This window comes from Marmota marmota, unplaced genomic scaffold (genome assembly GCF_001458135.2).
Source record: "Marmota marmota marmota unplaced genomic scaffold, marMar, whole genome shotgun sequence".
Lineage (NCBI taxonomy): Eukaryota > Metazoa > Chordata > Mammalia > Rodentia > Sciuridae > Marmota > Marmota marmota.
In genome coordinates this window covers 1653869-1679357 of record NW_026000240.1, presented here as the reverse complement: position 1 = coordinate 1679357, position 25489 = coordinate 1653869, and the positions used below count along the sequence as shown (strand labels likewise).

Here is a 25489-nt window from a genome sequence, read left to right as displayed (position 1 = left end):
AACATTTTCTGCTTGTTTGTTTTGCTTTTTGGTACCAGGGATTGAACCCATGGGTACTTAACCAATGAGCTACATTCCCAGAACACCCCCCACCCCCAGTGATCCCCTTAAATTTTTATTTTTGAATTTTTTTTTAGACAGGGTCTAAAGTGCTTAGGGCCTCCCTAAGTTGCGGAAGTACCTTTGAATTTGCAATACTCCTGCATCAGCCTCCCAAGTTGCTGAGACTACAGGCGTGGGTCACTGTGCCCAGGTAGTTTTGGGAAGTTATAAATAAAACTGCTACAAACATTGGTGTCAGGCACATGAACATAAGTTTTTATTTCTATTAGGTAAATTCTTAGGAGTGGCATTGCGAGTCATAAGGTAACTATGTGTAGAACTTTATAGGAAATTATCAAATTTGTCTTCAAAAACAACTGTACCATTTCTAATTTCTACCGGCAATGTATGAGAATTCCAGTTGCTCCACATCCTCACCAACATTTGACACTGTCATTTGTTGTTGTTGTTTTTTTTTAATTGTAACCTGTGGGGCGACATCGGTGACCCAGTGAGAGGAAGGCGGGGACAGTAGCAGCTGGAAATTTAAAATTGTTTGGAGTCAACACTGATTCCAACCATGGGTTTGTCAGCCTCTACTCCTGCTGTTCCAGTTCAGACCTCAAATGCTTCAGATCATCAGACAGCATCACTGACTTCAGGATGCCCAATGCATGAAGGGAAAATGAAAGGCTGTCCAATGAATGCAGAACCCTCTGGTCCATCCTGTGAAAGCAAAACATACTCTGTGCCTGCTCACCAAGATCTTGCATATGAGTGTGTGGAGTATCCTGTTACAGGTGCTGCTGCTAAGAATAAGGAGAACCTGGATCCTTCAAATCTGATGCCGCCACCTAATCAAACACCAGCTCCAGATCAGCTCTCTGCATTGTCCACGGGAAGAGAGGAGTCATTCATTCCACGAGCAGATTCAGAGAAAAAGTGGGTTTATCCTTCCAAACAGATGTTCTGGAATGCAATGTTAAGGAAAGGGTGGAAGTGGAAGGATGAGGATATTAGTCAGCAAGATATGTATAATATCATTAAAATTCACAATCAGAACAATGAACAGGTCTGGAAGGAGATTTTGAAGTGGGAAGCTCTTCATGCTGCGGAGTGCCCTTGTGGTCCATCCATGATCCGATTTGGAGGGAAAGCAAAACAATATTCACCAAGAACAAGAATTCATTCCTGGATGGGGTATGCGCTGCCTTTCGACAGGCACGATTGGATCATCAACCTTTGTGGCATGGAAGTTTGATACATGATAGATTATTACGATGGTGGCGAAGTCAAGAAGGACTAGCAATTCACCATCCTGGACGTTCGCCCTGCCTTGGATTCGCTTTCAGCAGTATGGTACAGAATGTAAGTTGCTTGATGGCGTTGGACATCATAACCACTGTTTTGTTTGTGATGCAAAGTATAAACAATTTTTTTTTCTGAGAGATATATTAAACTATTTTCCCCAAACTGAATTGCACTCATGATGTAACGGGAACTTCAAGTGGGTCATACACTTCATCCTCTGGTTAGCAAATTCAGTTTTGAGCTTCATTTTCCTTGCGGTTTATAGCAAATAGTTCTAAGTTTTCTTCCCGTTTGGTTTAAGTGGGAAGCAGTCCCTCAGTGTCTGTTAACTGCAATATTGCCTATGTATTTAATCTATAAAAGTCTGAAAAACATCTGAAAAAGAGTTTTTAGAAAGTGAGGAAAGCTGCCTTTTTCTTACCATTTTCTCAGGAATATTTGAGAGGTAAAACCTGAAAGCCAGTGTACTGCTCATGAGCTTTTACCTGGTCAAATCTCTTAACTAAAATCATTTATTATAAATAATTAATTTCTTTTTAAAAAGAGACTATTATTTCTGAAGTCCCTACAATTTAGTAGAGACCCTGAACAAAATGCAAAGCCATACTCTTGCATTCCAGCAAGACTAAGTTGTGTCTTGGCTCTCAATTCTTATTTATATGCAGTTTTCAGACTGTTAAAGAAGTTTCAACTCACCATGAGGTGCTGACGCATATGCTTTGAAACATATAATTTTTAAAATATTTTCCTGTTGTTCTGATATGTAACTCTGCTCCCCCAAAACAGGTCTCTTCATTGTCCCTGGAATTTCAAGATATCCCAACTTTGAGTCTCACTCCTTCCTCCATTGGAAGCCTTCCTCCTGGTTGGCTTAATCTAGATTTAAAAGTCTGGCTCAAGTCACAGTGACAGTGATTATATTTAGCTGAGTATTAACATTCACAAGAAGAGTATCTTTCTCAGATGTAGTTATGTTTGCATTAAGTCACTGTCTCAATTTTTATGTTTTAAGGAAGCTTTAAGCTTGGTATTGAAATTCCTTGTATCAGTAACCCCCAAACTGATTGTTCTAATTATAATGGCATGTTACAAATGACCATTTTTTTCAAGTTTTGATAATATTAAATCCTTTAATTTATCTTGAAAAATAAATAAATAAATTGTAGTCTAATAAATGAGTAGTGGTATCTCATTAAGGGTCCAGTTTGTATTTTCCTAATGAGTAATGATGTTGAACATATTTTAATGTCTTATTGGCCATCAGTATGTCTTCGATAATGTGTTTGCTCCAATCTTTTGGGTTGTTTTCTTATTGACTTCTTTATACTGCACAAAGACCTACATTTTGTAAATCTTTTCTTGCAGTCTGTGCCTTGCCATTTCTTCATTTTCCTCGTAGCATCATCCCTAAAGCAGAAGTTCTTGTTGTTTTTCCAGTACTGGAGATTGAATCAGGGTTGCTCTACCACTGAGTTTCTCCCCCAGCATTTCGTTGTTGTTGTTCATTCTACCTGGAAAATCATTTCATCTGTGAAGAACAGTTTCATTACTTTCTGTGTGTTTTTTTTCTTTTTAGTGTTGAATAGGAATGAGAAGAGTGGGCATCTTTGCCATGGGATTCCTTTACTGTGACAATAACTCTTGACTAAAAACTCTTCAAGGAAAACTGGTGGACAGCATCAGTGGGGTAGAGGGAATCTGCAAACTCTGAGACAGCTGAAAATACAGAGGAGCCTCTCTGCTCATCACCTTAGTCACTTTAGTCATCACCCCAAAACCCTACCATATTTGGTTCCCTTCCCACCTGTGACTCCTGAGCTTAGCCCTCATTCATTAGCCCTGTGATCTTACTATCTTCTTCTCTCTCCAGCTTCAGTCCATTATTTAGTTTGCCTGGAAGCATTTTCTCTTTCTCCATTCTGTGATTCTTCCAGCCCCAGGTCAGGCCATAGGCCATTGCTCTTCCCTCTCAGCTCAGAATGAGGTCCTCCAAGTCCAGGATCCTCAGTCTCAAGGGATCTGGACTTTGGGATTCACCAGACAGGGCTCCCTTCCATTACTTTCAGCACCCATTTCAGGCACTGATCCCATGCTCCAACTTTCACTCCCTCCCTACTCTGTTCCCTGACTGCAATTCCTTCTGGAGCCAGACCACATAAGTCCAAACCACAACTCTACAGCATATCAGCAGGGAGATCTTATTTCATGACTGACACACTGTAGTTGCTTAGCTGGTAAATGAATAGATTTGTGAATCATTAAAATTTTACTTCTATTTTCTCTTTTAAAAAATTTGTCAATCTTTTATTTCATAAATATTAAATAAACACATTCATCTTGGAGGAAACAAAGCTTCCCAGATAAGGCTGAATTTTTTTTTAGCTCACAGCCTTCAATCCTTGCATCCTCATTACCTCTGCTTAGTTTTTGACATTTGTTATCATTTTAGAGCACATCTTTGCAGACTTCTTTAATGCATTTACTTTTGCACACACAGAGGACTGTTTGTAGAGTATTCTACAAGTTACCCCTTATCACTCAGCAGTCCATCAGAATGTAATCCACATTAGCCACCTCTTTCTTTTTAGCTGCTACTTTGTTTTATTACATTGGGCAGATATACCACCTTTGATTTGGACCAAAGAAAGTTTTCCTCTGCTTTCCCGTTCATTATACTTCCACATCCCTTCACATGTGTAAGTTTTGACATATTAGACATATCTCTATCCTTACCCTTGGGATGTGTCCTGTGCCCTGGGAATCCCACACTGATGAAGAGTGAGTGATGGATCCAGCCTCAGCTGTGCCCCTGGCCAGCTGGGTGTTTCTGGGAAGGTCATTTTCTCTCCCTGTACCTTATGTTTCTCATCTGCACAATGGACTTGAAGTCCCTTCAATCTGTTAGACTCTGAATATTAGGGCTTACTCAGTGTCACCAGGATTGATTACTAGAATGCATTGTTAGTTGTCCTACTGTGTGCTGGGTTGGGAAATGAGACAATTCCCAATACATCCCCAGCTCAGAACTCTTAGCTGAAACCACAAAGTACCCCTGATTGGCCAGGAAAGTATTGCTTCTGGATTTTAGTCTTCTTTCCTATTATTTTGCAATTCAACATAAATTTATTTTAATTTTTAAATTTTATTATTATTATTATTATTATTATTATTATTATTATTATATTTGCTGGGAATTGAACCCAGGGCCTCATACCTGCGAGGCAACCCTTTTACCACAGAGCTACATCCCTAGCCTTTGTTTAATTTTATTTTACTTTGTTTGCTCTTTTTGTTCTAAGCAAGGATGTGTGGTTATGGGGAAAGAGCGTATGAATCCCTGAGTTCTGTTTCCAGGTTTGTTTACAGATGTGTGTTCTTAGACAAGTCACTTACCTTCTTTGGGCTTTCATCTGTTAAGATCTTGATTCCCAATTAGCCAGGCATCCACTAAAACAACATTAAAAAGTTGAAAATCATATCTACATGTACCAGGTTTCACCTGACATTTCTTAGCCTTCTGTTACCTGTAGACAGGTCATCTCATGCATTGATGAGGCATCACAAAAGACCCCCCAAACCAATGAGATCCTGTTTCACAGGAGAGTTATGCAGCTGTCCTGGCTCCCAGTAACATATGCTAACCTCTTCAGTGGACTCTGAGAGAGATCCAGAGAAGATTCTGAGCTCCTTTTATTCACAGGTAGGGTTTTCTCCCCTGAGCCCTGGGGCTGTAGGGGTAAAGGTGGGTGGGGAAAAAGAGTATTTGCTGTTTTGTGACTAAGGATCGAAAGGGTCACAGGATCTGATTCACCTGCCATGGGTTTCCCTAAGTTCCTAGTCAGGCTTTCCCTTGTAGAGCAGAGTTCTGGCCCTTGCCCTGGTGTTGTGCTTTGGTCTAGAGGCACATGGTGGTTTGCAGCTGGAAGATGGGGATGAGCAGGTGTGAAAGTTGTGCTCAGCATTCTCCTGGGCTGGCTTTCCTGGTCCCTGGTGGGTGGTAGCAAGGATTCTGGAGCCAGACCACATAAGGTGCTCCCAGCCCTGAGCTTTGGCTCCTGGACAACACTCTGGTTGAGGCTTCTCCTGTTGAGCAAGTTCTTAAAAGAACAAACCCAGAGTTTAAGGTGCTCTTCTTCTTGTGGAGCTCCTCTATATTAAGCCTGCTGTGCCTCTCTGTTCCCTGCCCTATGGGGTCTTCATCAGATAAAATGACCCTCTGCAATAGGAGCTTGACCTGTTCCTTCCTTCCCTCTTCCTTTTCTTATGTGGAAAAAACATCATTTTATAGGCTCTGAATCTGTAAATGAACATCTGAAAGCCTACTATGGCTGTTTTCACACAAACCAAAATAAAACCAAAAGGCAGCATGAGAAATGAAAAAAAGTCATTAACCAAGTAAACATGGTCAATTAATAAAAATGAATAAGTAATTAGATAAATAAAGGGATGGCAGTAACCATCTCAATATTTTCCAGTAACTTCCCTCCTCTTTTTAATCAAATGCTTGCGAATCTAACTTGCATTGTTTAGATACATTCAGAGATAATTACATTGTCCCCTGTTCTTGGTCCTCCAAGCTGTCAATACCATTTCATTCACAAAGTGGAAACTTTCAGAAATGAGTCCACTTGCCCTGTGAACCATAGATCCTTTATCTGAAATGCTTGTTGCTTCTGGGGTGAGACAGGGGACAGTCAGAAAGGAATTCTTTGACCCCAAAGGTCAGTCTAAGTGAACTCTGTACTGGGCAGGTTTGAGGGGTGGGGAACTGGCTCCTGCTGTCCAGGAACTGTGTTGTGGAAGGGAACCTGGGGACCATATGCTCAAGGTTGCTGGAGGACTTTCAGTGCTGTTCCAGCCCCTTCTGTGGTTAGCCTACCTCTGCATCATGAGAAATGTCACAGCTTGGGAGACCTCTGGTCCCAGGGAGACAAGATTGGGAGTTCTTAAAGACCAGAGGTTTCAATTGACCCTATGTGCATCTCCAGTGAGGACCTCTTAAAAGGAATTAATAAATCATGCTTGCTGGGTGGCTGAGTGTGCAAGTAGACTCTTGACCTATGCTCTGCATTTTAACTGTAAGCACCTCTGGTGATTGCTATGTTTCCAGTCTGTACCTTTTGAATAAGCCCAAACTTCAAGGGCAATCGCTTTGGTTGCATGTAAGTAGCCCCAGGCCACTGGGCTTTGTGGCTCTCACTGAGTTGCCCCCAGGGAGTTAGAACAGTGGGAACCACAGGGAAGCCACTCATTAACCCGGTAACATAATAGCAATTATCACTATCAATTTGCCATAGCCCATTTGTGTTATTTTACAGTTTTTTTTAACATAATTATTATCTTGGGATGCTTTTCTTTTTTTCTTTATTTTTTTAGTCTTTTTATTTGTTCTTTTAAATTATACAAGACAGTAAATGTATTTTGACATGTACATATATGAGGTACAACTTCCTATTCTTGCATGGTGAGGAGTTACACTGGTTGTATGTTTATATATGAACATAAGAAAGTCATGTCCAATTCATTCTACTGTCTTTCCTATTCTCATCTCCCCTCCCTTCCCTTCATTCCCCTTTGTCTAATCCAATGAACTTCTATTCTTCCTTCTCCTACCCTGTTGTGTGTTAGCATTGGGATGCTTTTTTACTTTTCCATTCATGTTTTTCTGCCAGTAATGCCCAGGCAATTCCATAGCCTTTTCAACTACTGTTGAGAGCCACAGTTTAGTCGGAATGACGCCTGGCATTTTGCTAGAGGGAATGGTTGAAAGGTGACCCTGCTCTGGGATTAGGGCGGCTCCAGGATTAGGGCAGATCCTGCTGCCTCGGGCAGATCCTGCTGCCTCGGGCAGCCGCTACTTAGGAGTTCCTGTTGAGTTCTGCGGGGTTTGGGGAGAATTGGCGTGCGGAGCCCGGTTGAGGGAGTTTGTTCCCGGGTAGTGTGGGTAGAGTGCCGGTGAGAGTTCGGGAATAAAGAGTTGCTGTTTGAACCTACAAGGCTTTGTGCCCAGAGAGACTGCGGCAAACTACCATTTTGGAATTTCCTTTTATCTATGTGGCTGTGAGTGATGAAGTTGTCCTTCTAGAATGCTGTTATATCAAGAGAATTTCAGGAGTGGAATGTCATTGTCATATAAATATATATCTGTTTACATATTTAATATAAATATAAATAAACATATATATATTTAATAAGCACTTATATATTACAATTTAAATATATGTATATTTAGATGAATATAGATTTACCAAAAATCTAGTGGAAAGCACATTTTCCATCTCTTGTTCCCCTTTTCCCCGTATCTTCTATTATTAGCACCTTGCATTAAAGTGAGACATTGGTTACAATTCAGAAACCAATATCAACACATTAAAAGTAACTTCAGTCCATAGTTTCCATTATGACTCAGTCCTCACATTGTATAGTTCTGAGAGTTTTGACCAATGCATAATGCTATAAATCCACTGCTACAGCATACAGAATAGTTTCACTACTCTAGAAATTCCCTGAGCTCTTCCTATTTATTTACCCCACTTTCCACTAACCCTTGGCAGCTACTGATCCTCCCAAGGAGCTGAGATTGCACACCTGGCTCTGAGCTTTCTAATATCTTTATAATTTGGGCTCTTCCAAAATGTCACATAGTTGGAATCATGTAGTATGTTCCCTTTTCCAATTGGCATCTTTCCCTTAGTAATATGCATTTAAGGTTGTTCCAGGTCTACTTGTGGCTTGATAGGTCATTTTTAGTGCTAAATGATATTCCATAGGATATATCATGGTTTATTTATCCATTCATTTACTGAAGATCATTTCAATTGCCTCTAAATTTTGACAATGTTGGATAAAGACACAGTAAATATTTGTGTAGGTTTTTCAATTCATTCAAGTTTTCAATTCATTTGTGTAAAATACCAAGGAGTACAGTAGCTGAATATATATATATATATATATATATATATATATATATATGTATTTTGTTAGTTGTCGGTGGACACAATACCTTTATTTTATTTTTATGTGGTGCTGAGGATCAAACCCAGTACCTCAACTCATGCCGGGCGAGTGCTCTACCACTGAGCCACAGCCCCAGGCCCCAGTTGCTGGATCTTAAAAGAGTATGTTTAGTTTTATAAGAAACTGGCACATTCTCCTTAAAAATGGCTGTACCATTTTGTTTTATACCATTGTTTCCAGTGATCTGCAATCAGCAATTGCAACCTCATCATAATTCTTCCTCTTACATACTTAGGCAATCTTGACATAGTTATTTTTTAACATTCTGGGCATCGGATTTATCAACTGAAAGTTAGGAGCATTTATATATATATATATATTCTTATTCAAAGTGAAAGCAAATTTTGTTTAAATGTATATATTTGATATAATGTTGAAAACTATGAAAGAGTTCTTATTTCCTTCCTTCCTAGGCAGAACACAACTTAGAAATAAATTTTCAAGAATGTTATCTGAATAAAATTAATTGACTATGTAGTATAAAAAGTTTATAATTCACTGTGTATTATACAATAGTCTATCACAAAATTTTGTCAACTATGACAATGATCGCTGTGATATCAGGACAGAGTAGGATCTGTTTCAATGACAAAAAGCAAATCATTAACCTAGTCTCCTCTATAGAAAAAGTTACAGTGGGACAGATGGAACACTTGTTTTTGGCTGAGAATTAGGCAATTTGGAAGATTCTACTAGCTTAGAAAAAGGAAATCTGGAAATTCATTAAAAAATATGAAGAAACAACCAATTTCTTCACCTTCAATGAAACCAGAAGCAGACTTAATGATCTTAAAGTTAGACCTATGTCTTGCTTTCTCTGTGATAATTCTAGTATCCAGGCAGGGGTGGGTGCAAGAGGAGGGATATTGGGGATTTAGCACGAAGAGACTTTACCTATGAGCTACATCTCCAGCCCTTTCTATTTTTAATTTTGAGACAGGGTCACATTAAGTTGCTTAGGGCCTTGCTAAATTGCTGAGGCTGCCCTTGAACTTGCAATCCTTCTGTCTCAGGCTTTGAGTGATGGGGATTACAGGCATGCACCACCACACCTAGCTGAGTGGCATATTTTTAGTCATACCCCCATTAATTCTCAGAAGTGCCCCAACTGGATGATAAACTATTGTGATGAGTATAATGAGATTTGTCAATGATTTTTGTTCTTCAAAGGCCTTAACTGGGCATGTGTGTAACTCCAGCTACACCAGAGGCAGAAGTAGGAAGATCACAAGTTCCTGGCCAGCCTAGGCATCTTTTAAGACTGTCTCAAAATAAAATAATAATAATAATAGACTGGGCATATAGCTCAGTGGTAAATATCCCTAGATTCAATCCCCAATACTGCAAAAAAATAAAAATAAAATAGGGTCTATAACTCATTCCCAAGGCAACTTACATATGAAGGGCTGAAATTCGCATCTGAGATAAAACAAGATGAGATAACTTACAGAGAATGTGTACAATAAAAATTACCCTTGTAGAAAAATCTTCCTTTTAATCATCTCTTGCTAACCCCACATCCCCCTACTTTATCCCAAAGAACAGAAACTCACCTCTCTGTACACAGCAGCAATCTGTGCCTCATCCATGCAAGTTGCTGTAACAACATCAGTCAGTGGCCCACCAGCAAGATACTCCCTTACTACAAGCAAATCATCTTCCTACCAGGTGACTAAAAATAGAACATACAAAACTTCCATTCTATTTTATTAAACATTTGACACTCTACGTTCAAGTTCAAATATTTAGCACCATATTGATAAAACAACAACAGAGCTGATAGTTTAGGAGCAAAGAAGAAAATTGGAAAGTTAATATGTCACAGTACAAAAAATGTTCGAGGGTCATTATGATATTCATTATGATTTGGAAGTCATAGTTTGCCCATAATAGTAGTCTAGGTGTATATTTTGAAGTTTTCCAACAAAAATAACCCTACAACTTAGGGATTATTGATCTTGTTTTGCATGTACATAGACAGGCTTGGAGAGGTTAAGTAACTCATCTAAGATTACATAGTAAGTAACAGAATCAGCATCTGAAGTCAAGTTCTCATAATTCCAAACCCTGTGGCTTATCTTAAATAGCATTCCATGCTGACTTGAAATATTATTTTAAAAAGCAGTCAAATGTACCTGAAAATTTATTTCCATTAATGCAGACCCCATAATTAGGGATAACACCTCAAAATATATTATAATTCCCCACCCTAAACAAATTTATATAAGAAATAAAATTACCTGTAACCGTATAATAAAACCACTTGTGTAATTTTTTACTAGTGGTCTTTCATTCATATGTGTAATCAATCACTCTTTTCAAAAATTGAATTATATACTTAATTTTCCATTCTGTCTTTTTAAAAAAAACAGATAAACAAAACTTCAATTTCTAAACTACATGAGGTATCTTTTTTGGAGGGGGTTACCAGGGATTGAACTCAGGGGCACTCAACCACTGAGCCACATCCCCAGCCCCATTTTGTATTTTATTTAAGACAGAGTCTCACTGAGTTGCTTAGGCCAATGCTAAATTGTGGAGGCTGACTTTGAACTCATGATCCTCCTGCCTCTCTAGCTGCTGGGATTACAAGCTTACACTACTGCATGTGGTCTACAAGAGCTTTTAATGAACATGTACAATTTACCTACAAAGAATAGCATTTGAAATAAAAACTGATCTAAACATTTCAGAAATGTGTGTAGTCACCTCTGTGGGTTAAGACATGAAATTCAGCTGATCATTCCTTAATGTTTCTGCATCTGATCATTTGCATGAATATGCACAAGATCAGCAATATCCTTCATTTAGCTGCCTTCTCTCACTAGCCAAGAAATATCCTTGTAGCAAAAGGACCTTTTCAGTATTGACACTTCAAAGTGGCTAGCCTCCATCAAACTACAAACTTCCATGTTTTTATCCCAATGATTAAAAGAACCTCAAACATATTTACCTGTCTAAGAAGTGAATTATGTTGGGATTCTTTAATTCTTTCATCACCAAGAGCTCATTAAGTATCAGTTCCTTCTGTGGATGTTTCTGTAAATTAATCTGTTTAATAGCAACCTATAATGGAGACGGAATTGAAAAAGAAATCAGTGGTTTTCCTGATTCTCTTAGAAAGTAACAAACACCAAGCAGCTAATAATTTGTAGTAACACATGATATTATTACATAGTGAGATTATAACTGACCAATGAGTAGTCTTTTTACTTGCACACTGACTATGCACAGTATTTTCCACTACCTGGACCCTAAATATTTTCCAAATTTTTTTTGAAGTTGATTAGCCAACCTAAGCTCAGCCCAGTGCCAGGAATTAATCCTCTTTTCACTCTGAACTGGGAAAATACTTTTTAAAATATTTGCTTATTCATGATATAATGCCTTATTTGTTCCCCCTAAAGTGAGAATGGTATAAAATTATATAGATTAATTCTTACAACATATCCAACTTTAAAAAATACATTCCTGTTGATTATGCTTATCTTTATCTAGTTTTTCTCCTAAAAGAAAAGCTAATATACATCTAGAAGTATGAAGAAGTTGCTAACTTTTGACCCAGAGCCACATCAATAGCAGTAAAACTGTGCCAGAAAACCTAAGGGGAAAAAGACACAATCAGAATTAAGACTTCTAAATCACACCCATTTATAATATCCAAAGACTTTGCCCTTCTCACAATTGCAGAAGGATCAAAGAACACTTAAGATTTAGCATCTTAAATGAAAAAGGAAAGAGAAAAGAGGAGGCAATCGTTGTAACCAAAACTTTTATTTGAAATATTTCAGACCTACAGAAATATAGGGAAAAACATAAATAATTAATAACATAGACTCAGGAATACAGTTTCCTGCTAAAGAAACAAAGAATTGCAAGTAAACTTAAGATTCCTGGTATGTCCTATCCTATGGCAGTCTTCGTTCACCCAATGACCACCTGTATTTGGTGTTTATCCTGCATTTGATGTGCATAATTTCCATTCACTTTTCTATACTTTTAACCATCAAGTTTCTATTTATGTATTTATCTGCAATTTGCTTTCAAAATTTATCTGGCTGGAACATATTTGGTGGCACATGCCCTTACAACGGCTGGGGAGGCAGCTCAGTACCTAAAACAAACAAACAAACAAATAAACAAATAAATAAGTAAATTCACCTGGATTTCTGATATCTACCCATATACATATGTATTATTTCATTCATTATTAATTATTCAATATATAACATCTATTATTATCATGTTCAAAATATTCAGGTGATTTTCAATATTTTTATTATTATTAAAACTAGTGTTAAACTTAAGTTGTTAAAAAGAAATTCTTAAGTTTCTAAAAATTCTCATTCTACATTCTACTAAATCAATCTAAATTCACAGAACATTTTCTACAGATTAATAACATTGCTCTCAAGCAATAGAGGAAAGAGCTTAGTATACTTTAAATTACTAAACAAAATCAGAGTGGCAGACTCAAAGATCAATACTCATTGATAGAACTGGGGATTGAACCCAGGTGCGCCTTACCCCAAATCTTACTCCCCAGTCCTTTTTAATCTTAGGATCTAACTAAATTGCTGAGGCTGGCTGAAAACTTGCAAGGAGGCTAACTCAGCCTCCTGAGTTGCTGGGATTATAGGTGTGTACCACCCCCTAGAAGCTAAATATATGGGTTTTTGCTTTGCTTTGCTATTGTTTTTGCAATGCCAGGGATGGAACCCAGGACCTCGTGTATCCTAGGCAAGCTCTCTACACTTCACTACATACCCAACCCCAAATCAATGCTTTTATGGCCTATCATCCTGCAGTAAAATTGTCTCTTAATTATGTCATGTGTAATTTTTCCATCTAATCATCCCTTGCCATCTATGAGAAATAACATTCAAGAAGATACAAGATGTAAAGTCATTGCTAACAAGGAGGGTTTTTAACAACTGTGTTTACACAAATCCCCTAGGGTACCACTCATAGAATACAGTGAGTACTCAATTTCAGGTGGAAAAATGGAGCTCACTCTGAATATCCAGTAAGTAGTGAACATTATGACAATACAATCATAAACACTTACCTTTGTCCACTGTTTTCATGTCTTGTATATTTTGTATTAAGGTCACTGATGCTCACAATAGTTCCTATTTTAAACAAAACCAACATGCAAAGCTTAGTCAAGCATTTAAAATACAAATTAATTTGGAATCATTAATCCTTTTTAATAAACTACTGATTTTTAAAACAGTGGTTTTCAAACACATGAAGTTTCAACAATAATTTGTTTGAAACAAAACAATGTAGAAACGGCAATTCCAGCAGTGTGTGGTGGCACATGACTGTAATCCCAGTTATTCAGGATCTGAGGCAAAAGAATCACAAGCTCAAGACCAATCTTGGAATCTCAGTGAGACCCTGTCTCAAAACAAAAATAAGGGGGGCCTGGGGTGTAGCTCAATGGTGAAGCACCCCTGGGTTCTTTCCCAGGACCAAAATAAACAAAAACTTGGCAATTCATAGGAAATTCCTCACTCTATTTGTCTTCTCCAGTACCTGTATTACACATTAGTGATAAGTTATGAAGCTACTATTAGTAATAATAAATAAATGATAGAAAAATGAATAACCCTAACTGGCTTTTCTGACTATTCCAGTATATCTCCTTTCCACATACTTAGGAAACCACCTCCTACTGTATGGATTACTCTAATACTAACTAATCGTGTATCTATTTTAGGAATGTTCAACATCATGGCCAAGAAATGGTAAAATTAGGAGGTTGGATATAAAATCACAAAGTAAATTCTTATAAATAGTAAGTCAAAACATAAGAAAATCACATTAAATTTTCACTTACTCTAGACCAAAGTAGACACAGACATATCAAGGAAACTCCCATGACTAATCTTATGTAGGAACTCCATCTCGAGTTAGCTAGTAAGCTACAAGCCAAGAAGATAAGGGCATAAAGATAGGGAATGTGATAACTAAAGGTCACAAATGAATAGTGTCACAACTACTATTCTGGTTTATTCTTTTAAAGCAGCAGCTCTCCTAAGAGAAAGACTATCTATAGGACACCACAGTCAAAGCAGTTTCATATTGGAAAGCACTGAGAAATCAAGAACAAATAAATGTTGAACATGTAAGTGTGCTTATAACAACCCACCTATAAAGTACTTTTCCTTGAGCCTTCTAGGTCACATTGTTCTTTATAACTATAGTTACTGGAGCCTTGTAAGCAGACCTTATTGTTACTCCATTCCTGGAACTCTTTATATTATTTATAATGCTGGATTCAGGCCACTGACAGTAAATGAATTAAAAGAGACAAGGAAAAGGTTTTTCCCTTGGAATATATCTTATGACTACACATTTCTATTTTGAAAAGTTATAGGTTAGGACAAACCTCTTTGATAAGGTTTCCAACTACACCCATGTTCATATCCTTTAGATTTGTTTCTCAGGAAAGAAGTATTGCTCCCAAAGGGACTGACTTCACTATCAATACCTAATATGTTTCAAATACCATGACAAACAAAATGAATATAACTGTGCCTTCACTGTTTTTGGGTGGTACTGAGGGTTGATTTTAGGGGCACTTTACCTCTGAGCTATATCCCCAGCACTTTTTATATTTTATTTTATGAAAGGTTCTCACTAAGTTACCCAGGCTGACCTTGAACTTGAAATCATCTGCCTTAATTTCCTAAATTAATGGGATTATAGTCATGTGCCACCATACCCATCTCACTACATTTTTAATGGAAGCAATTATTCCTATAAGAAAACAATTTTTCTTTCTATTTTAAGGTAAAATAAAAGGTATATATTACAATCCAACTGTATGTTTTCTTTTCTTTTTTTTTTTTTTGCAATGAAAAAGATAGAACCATCCGCCTTGCACATACCAGATAAGTGCTCTACACTACTGAGCTATAGCCTCAGACTTGGGTCAAATGATTTAAGAAATATTAATTCATGAATAATCTGAAATGTAGGTAACATACTTAATTTCTCCATAGTCTCTTCATCAGTCAAATTTGCCTTCTTTTTCTGTTTTTCTGAAGTCCTGGAACCATTGTCAACCTTTGAATCACCAAGAGGTGCAGGAGTAGCATCAGTTACACACTGTGTGAAGATCTGCAGAGATATAGTTCATTACTGATGTTTTGAGAAAAATATTTTCAGATATTCTTACTGGAACACTATGCAGTTTCTTAATTTTTAACCAAAACTAAGTTATCTCTCTTATTGTTTTAAAGAACACAGTACTTTGAGATTAAACACACACACACACACACACACAAACTTGTGTTGAAAAAATGTGAAACGTTTTTCTTTGCCATAGCATGAATGTATTTAAAAATGTTAACTAGTAGCAGGATACAGTGGTTCATGCCTATAATCCCAGAGGCTTGAGAGGGTGATACAGAAGGATTCCAAGTTCAAAACTAGCCTCAACAACTTAGTGAGACCCCAAGCATATTAGTGAGAATCTGTCTCAAAATAAAAAATAACACAAGGAACTAGGTTCAATCCACAAAGAAAAAAAACACAACAACACAAAAATTATAACTAGCAAAATAGCATAACAGGGACTGGGGTATAGCTCACTGGTAGAATGCTTACCTAGCATGTGTGAGGTACTGGTTTCATCCTCAGCACCACTGAAAAAAACTAAATAAAATAAAAGCATTGTGTCCATCTACAGCTAAAAATAGTTTTTAAAGGTAAAAAATTTTTAAAAATAGTAAAAAAGTAGCACACTTTAAAAACAAGGTTTTTAATAAAAAAGATAAAGAGCAAAAAGAATTGAAACCTTGATGTTGAGATGACTAATACTAATTTTCACAAAACATTTTATACAGATATAATGCCTAGCCTCCCTTTCACTTCAATGAGCTAATTATAATGAATGAAGAAAACACAGCCATCTATCATGAGATCAGGATCCAAAGGCAGTCCTCAGAACTCTGCCTGGGAACTGCATTATGTGCCACCACATCACAGTCCTCTGCAAGTCCCATTAGTAGTTCTCTCTTCCTGGCTCCATGTAAGATGATTACTATTGAAAATCTCCCTTAGCTGGTGAGGAATGTCATGCTCAACTGTCCTTTGAATGACATTGAGGCTTTGAGAGAGATGTAAATATAAAAAAATATAGAATCTGGGGAAGAGAAAAGATCCAAGTTTTAGATATAATATTTATGCACAATAGGAACCAGAAAACCCAGAGAAATAGATGACTTTCCTGGAAAAGAGGGCAAAATATAGAAACCAAAAACCCAGTGAGTTAAATGTGATAACTTTTAAAGTAGCCATAAGATTTTTATTTTTCCAAAAAAGCAGCAACCAGAAAGTTTGTGGTTTAGTCTTATTATCTCTTTGTCTATCCAGGGACACCTCAGTGTGTTCTGAAGCCCTGTGACCTGAACACTGCACCGTCCAGTTCCATAATCCCCATCCTTATGCTCCAATTGCTTCAGCTTCCTAGCCAGCCCAACCTGAAGGGGTCCCAATACCTGTGCAGCACACAGAAAACCCCTGTTTCAATGCACAACCACTACTCCTCACCTCCTGAAATGGTGCAGACGGGCCACTCACTCCTTGGGGAGACAAGAGTTGGAGACTTGGATGCAGGGAGGCCTGTAGGATGTTGTGCTGGAAAGTACACCTCTGTTGGCTCCCATTCAGTCCCCAGCTCTATTTGTAGACCTACAGCTTGTGTCATGTATCTGCAGAACAACAGGTCAAAGGCAAGGAGTTACTACTCACATTGGCCAGTTCTCCCTGACCACCCTCATACCTCAGCTTGGAAAGCACAAAGATCAAGGCTCTCATCCAGGAGCATCATCCAGGCTACTGTTCCCCTCTACCCCATTTCTTGTAGTAAGAACCTACAAAGGCAATGAAATTCCCAGAGGCTCCCAGAGTGCCCTGGACAAAACCCCAAAGGAAAGGATCAGTGAACATCAGGGTCCTAGAGCTGGAGTAAAGGACCATGGAATGGGATCCAGCTTCACCCCATCCCACCAACTCCAGGGCTTACCACTTCAGCCCCTGGTTTACCAACTTACTTGGGTCCCAGTGGCATTCACATCATGTTGTAAGAGTTGGAGGCACAGCCTTTGTCAAAAGGGTTGTCATGCTGGAGGGATATGGGGATGGAAAGAGGATCTCAGAATCAGCAGGAGTGGGCAAGACCATCTCCCAGTGACACTCCCTAAGGTGATCAGTTCATGCAGGGCTCAACCCAGGCCTGTGGCAAGATTCCAAGGGCAGGGGAGCCCAAGAGTGACCCAAAGCCTCCTGCCTTCCCAGGCTTCTAGAAAGAATGACCTCCCTCAACCTACTTGTGAGCAGCTCTCTTCAGACCAGTGCTGACATTGCACCCACATCTCCTGCCTTCTCAGGGCTCCCTCATCACCTTTTACCTCCCTTTGCCACATCCTTGCTCTATGTCCATTGACCACACACCTCCTCCTGCCATGTCCTTCCAGATACCTTTTCAGACATTTCTAGTGCTGCTCTGCTCAACTGATGCGAAGATGGTGACTCCATCCTGCTCCCACTTTACTTTCTCACCTCTTGATTTTTTTCTAAAAATGTACCTTCATTGACTTTCACTATCTGGGAGGGCAGTGGCAGCAGAAGTGCCCAATCATATTCTCATAGTCACAAATCAGATGGATCAGGAAAATCTGAGCTGAGGCCTCTAGTACTCAAAGCACTAAAGGACACACTTAAATGTCAAGTCCTCCAATGGACACTGACTGGCTTCTATTCTCCCTTATTCAATTTTCTCTTTCCTCTGACTTCATCCATCAGCCTCTCCCCTTCCTGCTCCAGACTAGGTTGAGTCTTACCCCAAACTCAAGAGCTTTAGCTAGCAAATATTCTGGAACAATGGCAAGTGACCCAGCAGCACCTGTGTCCACCCCCAACTCTCCGTTGCCCATGCATGAAGACTTTGATATCAACACTATTCTGCACAAGAAGGAAAGAGGATTTCAATAAGAACATCTCTGGAACACATCCAAAAACCAACATGAACCATTGTGCTCTATGAGGTTCTTTCTCCTTTAAGGTGTTCACAGCAATAAAAAAATTAGTATCCTTCCAGGTGCAATGATGCATGCCTAAAATCACAGTGACCCGGGAGGCTGAGGCTGGAAGATCACAAGTTCAAGGCCAGCCTCAACAACTTGGCAAGGCCCACAGTAACTTAAGTGAGATCCTATCTCAAAACAAAATATATCAAGGATTGGGGTACATACGGTATAGAAAATGCTGAAAGGAATGATAATTAATAAACTTTTAAGAACTGAGCACTAAATTTGAATACCCCCCCACAAACACATGGAATGCAATCAGACACCAATAGAATCTAATAACTCTGAAGCACCCAGAGCAGCCTCTCACACTGACTTGACTATTGGGGCTCCTGCTCACATTCTGTGGCTCAATAAACAGACCAAAATCAAATGGTATCTTCTTGTCCATTTTTTGCCAAACTTCTTGCTGCCTAACCTTCTTCCCTTAACTTGGGGACTCAGACATCAGAATTCTCTCTGTCCCTTTATCTCTTTTCTTCTATCTCAAATGTTGATTCTTTGTTTGTTGGTTCACTCACTTATTCAAAGATTTTTTTTGTATGCTAGGGATTGAAGAACCCAGGGCCTTGCACATGCTAAGCACATGCTCTACCACTCAGATACACCCCAGACAGAAATATTTCAGGGCATCAAAAATACCTCAGTCAAACCAGGTATTGTGGTATATGCCTGTAATCCCAGTGACTCAGGACACTGGGGCAGGAGAATCAAAAGTTAGAGAGGAGCCTCAGCAACTTAGTGAGACCCTGTTTCAAAATAAAAAATAGAAGGAACTGAGGAGCTTAGTGGTAAATTGTCCCTGGGTGCAATACTAAGTAGCAAAAAATAAACTCTAGGCACTGCACTGGGTTTTGAAAACACACTACAAACAGCATGGCCAGGCTACTCTCAGGGTGGTGAGGGCAACTGCAACATGGGCACTGTGGGGAGTGGCTAGGGTAGTGGAGGGAGAGGGTATCAAGGGACCCATGTAGGCAACCTAGCTCACAGCACCCAGGTACATGCAGAGGAGAAGCCCAGAGCGCTAAGCACTAAGACATGCAAAGAAGGCTTTTTCAGCTCCTTCTGGTTTCAGGGGCTGTGTCCAGTCCCGAAAGAGTAGTCTTAAGAATGTCTGCTGGCTCTACCCTTTGATGAGAGCATCATCATGACAGCAAGCGCAGGGTCTTGACTGTTGTGGGCCAGGAAGTGAAGGGTGGAGCTAGTGAGCACTGTCAACTTTCAGGGAATAAGGCACAGAGGGTACAACAAGTAGAGTGGAGACCTAGGATGTTAAGGCTGGGGGTTACTTGGGTTTTAAGATGAGACACAAACGTGTAGCTGACCACAAGAAGGAATGGTAGTAATACTAACAGCAGCAGGTAGGGCACTTTCTGGTACCAGGCACTGTTCCATGTGTCTTGTGTGAATTGACCCATATTTCCCTGTTTTAGAGATAGGAAAACTGAGTGACAAGGAGTAAGTAGCAGAGCCAAGGTCTCCCTCCTGGTCAGTTATAGAGCTGTGATTTGGACAGATGTGCTCTTCCTCTAGAGTCCTTGCCACCAAGCACCAAGCAAGTGTCTCTAGGAGTACCTCCAGTCAGGGAATGGAGTAGGGAATGACTGGAAGTTGGAGCATGAAATCAGTGCTTATTTCAGGTGCTGCAAATAATGGAAAGGAGCCCTGTCTGGTGAATCCCAGAGTGCAGGCCACATTTAGGTCCTTTGAAACTGGGCAATCTGGATATGGAGGGCCTCATTCTGAGCAGAGCAGAGGAGGAAGGGCAATGGCCTATGACCTGACCTGGAGTTAGAAGAACCACAGGATGGGGGAAGGGAAGATGCTGCCAGGCAAACTCAATGATGAACTGAAGCTGGAGAGAGGAGGAGGAGGGCAGGCCATAGGGCTGAGGAGTAAGGGCTAAGTAGAGGAGTCACAAGTAGGAGGGGAACCAGATATGGCTGTGGTGAAAGGGTGACTAAGGAGGGAAATTGCTGAGCCCACAGGCTCCTCTGACTTCTCAGCTGTCTCTGGGTCTGCAGCTTTCCCCTCCCCCATTGGTGCTGCCCACCAGTCTTCCTGAAGGACCTTTAGAAGGATTCCCAAGGCCGTCATGCCCACCCTTCCATTCCTGTTCAACCCCCAAATGAAAAAGCAATAAAGAACCACAGATTGGAAATAAAGTAATGAAACTGATCCTTGTAGATGACATGTTTTTCCATGTAGAGTGAGAAACTACAAGTAATGCTGGGGGAGAAACTCAGTGAATGAGCACCCCTGACACAACTACCCACTACTGGAAAAACAACATCACTAAGAACTCCTGCTCTTTAGAAGATACTATGAAGAAAATGAAATAACAAGCCACGAATTGCAAGAAAAGATTTGCAAAAATATGGATCCTAATCTAATATAGATAACCCCTGAAACTCAATAAGAAAACAACCCATTTATTTTTAAGTGGGCAAAAGATTGGAGCAACACTTTACCAAAGACATATGGGTGGCTGATAAGACATAATATGCTCATAATCATTACTCATTAGGAAAACGCAGGCTGGAACCCTAATGAGATACCAATACTCCTTTATTGGACAGGCTACAATTTGAAAATAAAACAAAATAGTGACAAATGACAGTGTTAAATGTTCGTAAGGATATTTAGCAACTGGAATTCTCATGCATTGCTGGTAGAAAGAAGAAATGTTAGGGGCAATTCCTATAAAGTTCTACTTATGTTTACTTTGTAACTCATAATACCCACCCCTAAAACTTTACCTAACAGAAATGAAAACTTGTGTTCACATGCCGGTACACCAAAGTTTGTAGCAGCTTTCTTTATAACTACCCCAAACTAGCTGGGCCCAGCTGTCCAAAACTGTACACCCAGGGGTCTTGGGAGGTTGAGACAGGAGGACTAAAGCTAGCATCTGTAACTTAGCAAGGCCCTAAGCAACTTAGAGATCCTGTCTCAAAAAAATTTTTAAAAAATTCAAAAAGAAAAAATAGAGGGGGCTGGGAATGCTGCTCAGTGATTAAGCACCCTTGGGTACAATTCCTGGTAGAAAAACAAAATAAACAAAAACTACTGCCCAAAACTAGATACAATGTAAAAAAATCCTTCAGATGGTGAATGTATAACAATATGTAGGGCATCCATACAGTACTACTCAGAAATAAAAGAAAACAGACTACTGATATGAGCAACAACATAGATGACTCTCAAATGTGTTGTGCTAAGTGAATGAAGCCAGACTAAAAAGCACCCAACTGCACGGATACATGAGTCTGGGAAGCAAAAATCCACAAGGATGTAGAGAGATAAACTGACAAGAGATGAAAGGATTTTCTGGAGTAATGAAACTGATCTAACCTTGATCATGGTGGAGAGTACTCAATGGTATGTGCTGCAGTCTGGCTGGGCACAAATAACTGGGAGGTCATGAGCCACTTGTAGATTCAAGCAGGAACAAACTTTATTTTAGAACCCATGCGAACTCAACAGGAACTCAAATGGGAACTCAGCGAGAACTCAAAAGTAGCAGGCACCCGAGGTAACAGAAGCCGCCTTATTGCCAGACATCATCATCTTAATGGCTCGCTAGTGCTACCCCTCAACCACCCCTTCTGGCAAAATGCCAGGCACCATCTTGATTTGGTTGTGGCTCTCAACATCTCCCCCCTTTTAATTAAACAACAAGTATGTGGCTTAGGGACCGTGCCTGTCTTAGGTTGTCCAATATTTCATATGGTTCTTACCCGTCATCGGATGAGCTGACCTCAAGGCGTCAGCCTCCTGTCTTAGTTTGATACCATTGCAATTGGATCTTACCCGTCATTGACTACCGGCCCAGCATTATTTAGCCATACTTGTGGATAGTGGTTTTTACACAAACACCATAAACAACCTGCCACAAGCAGAAAGGGGAGGATACAAAATGCCATGACACCAAGCCAATTGACGGCCCCTTTTGGAAAAATTGTACCACCGATTACATCATCAGCAAAGATACCCTGGCACTACCACAATTCACTGCACCAACAGATAGTTCACAATGCATACAAGTGATACATAGTCCAGGCAAGTTCTGCAAGCAGTTCAAAGCAGAGGAATCCATTAATATGTCCATTTCTTCCCAAAGTAAATCAACTCCTTGAGTATCACTTGTTGAGTTACATTATTCATTGATGCATCAGTTTATACAGTTTGTTGTGATAGCTATCGCAGAAGCTGCAGTTTGGTTTTCAGTCATCCTCTATCTTTGTCTTCACCGGCACTGGGATAAAGATAGGAATTCTGGCAATGATGGCTAAGAAAAAATTATGTAACATTCCAGCAGGCACTAAAAAAAAACAAAAACAATTTTCTAAACAATTTAGTATCCTGAATAGAATTAGATATAATGAAAAGGAAAGGTGAAAGTAAACAAACAGATCTGTTAACCACATTTTAAAACAATCCTCAACAGCTGTTTACCTAATTTAAATTAAACCGTATAAATCACGTGAATAAATAAAAAAAATATATTTGGATCCATTTTTTCATGAGCGCTCCTCATATATGACATATGGACATACGCACATACAGACATACAACACATAACACAAGTGTGCACACATAACACAATACATACAACACATAATAGTAAAGGCCTTGTAGCTTTTCATAGGTGAAATCCCTATTGCAATGCTCAAAAACTCCACAGTCAAAAAATAGAAATGATCAGAAAAACATTAACCTAGGTCTGTTAGGAGCTCAAAAAACAAAATAGAACTTCAAGATGTGGGAGAGGGCAATAATAATATATTGAAAAAAGCATCCTGGTTACCACCTGGGTTTGACTCTTCTTTTGATATCCCATCCTTCTTCCTGTAACTTGCATATGAGTCTGAAGGTATTCCCACAAGCAAGCCCCAAGGTTTTTTACATTTGAAATAGGCCTTATGGTGTTCATTATTCATTAGCCTCCAGGTGTGGGAGAACTACTGTCGCAGATGTAAGGATAGCCAAACTGGAGTTCTGGATATCAGCTGTTATGGATTTGAGCCAAATAATCTTCTTTTTGGTCTGTAGAAATCGCTTTAGTTAATCTTTCTGGAATTCAAATTGGCTGCTGTTCTCCCTGTGGAAACACACAAACAGACCCCCGACTCCAGACAATTACTGGGTCAGGACCTTTCCATTGTCCTGTTAGAATATCCTTCCAAAGTACCTTGGGCTTATGTACATTTTTTGGACACATATGCCTTTCCGCAGCACTAAGTCCTGATGAATCCAAATTTAAAAAGTTTAGAGTAAAAAGGGTTATTTTAAGTTTATCTTTGGGGAATATATACCCCTTCCCAATTCCTTCTTTTTGCTTTAATAAGTACATTTTAATAGTTTGATGAGCTCTTTCAACTATGCCTTGTCCCTGTGGATTGTATGGGATTCCTGTTATATGAGTAATGCCAAATGTTGAGCAAAATTGTTTAAAAGAGGTAGAAGTATAACCAGGGGCATTATCTGTTTTTAACTGTTTTGGAACACCCACAGTGGCAAAATTTTGTAAGCAATGAGCTATAACATCTTTAGTTTTTTCTCCGGCATGAAGGGAGCCCATCAAAAATCCAGAAGAAGTATCAACTGTAACATGCAAATATTTTAATTTTCCAAATTCTGGCAAGTGTGTGACGTCCATCTGCCAAATATGGTTAGGTATCAATCCTCTAGGATTGACTCCAAGATTAACTTGTGGTAAAAAGGTCACACAATTTTGACATTGTTTTATTATTTGTCTAGCTTGTTCCTTAGTTATTTTAAAACGCTTTTGTAAAGTATTAGCATTGACATGGAACTTTTTATGAAAATTTATAGCTTCTTCTAGTGTAGAGAAAATATGTATGTCATGTGTAGTTTTATCTGCTAAATCATTGCCCAAACTAAGGGCTCCAGGCAATCCTGTATGTGCCCTGATATGTCCTATAAAGAATGGATCTTTTCTGTCCCAGATTAGACTTTGTATAGTGGAAAGCAAAGAGAAAACAGTAGAAGAAGGGGAAATCCTACCAGCATCTTCAAGAGATACTATAGCATTAACTACATACTGACTATCAGAAAATAAATTAAATACAGAATCTTTAAACATCACAAAAGCTTGTAAAACTGCATTAAGCTCTACCTTTTGAGCTGATTGTTTGGGTACTAAAAATGTAAAAGTTTGATCAGGGGTAACTACTGCTGCTGTACCATTATTTGACCCATCAGTGAATATATTTGGAGCATTCATGATAGGTGTTTTTCTTGTCATTTTTGGAAAAATTACAGGATGCAATGACCAAAAAGACAATAAAGGATTAGATGGTAAGTGGTTATCAAATGAAACATTAGATTTGCACATGATTATTGCCCAAGTATTTAACTCATTAGCTAACTCATCAATTTGATTCATAGTATATGGAGTAATAATTTTATTGGGAGAAATTCCAAACACTCCCTTTGCTGCTTTTATTCCTTTGAGTATTAATTGTCCTACAGCCTCAGGATACCTAGTAAGAATAGTGTTAGGAGAATAAGATAAATGTATCCATAATAATGGACCTTCTTGCCAAAATACTCCTGTAGGAATATTTTTTGTTGGTAGTACAATAAATAATAAAGGCAAACTTATATCAATTCTATCCAAATGCATATTTTCCATATATGTTTCAATGATTTTTAATGCCTTTCTTGCTTCAGGCGTTAACATTCGGGGTGAATTTGGATCTGATGGACCTTTTAGGATATCAAATAAAGGTCCCAACTCTCCTGTTGGTATACCTAAATAAGGCCTTATCCAATTTATGTCTCCTAATAACTTTTGAAAGTCATTAAGTGATTTGAGTTGATCTACTCGTATTTGAATTTTTGGTGGACGGACCATGGTTGAGGATAATAGAACTCCTAAATAATTAATTGGAAAATTTAATTGTACTTTATCTATTGCTATCTCTAGATTATAATTTTTTAATAAGTTTGTAAGTGTGGCATAACATTCTAGCAATGTGTTTTTA

The 25489-nt window shown here is 38.9% G+C and overlaps 1 pseudogene; it reads left to right on the top strand.

The window, feature by feature from the left end:
- The first annotated feature begins 549 nt into the window (after window positions 1-549).
- LOC107143531 lies at window positions 550-1441 on the top strand (annotated as a pseudogene).
- The last annotated feature ends 24048 nt before the right edge of the window (window positions 1442-25489 follow it).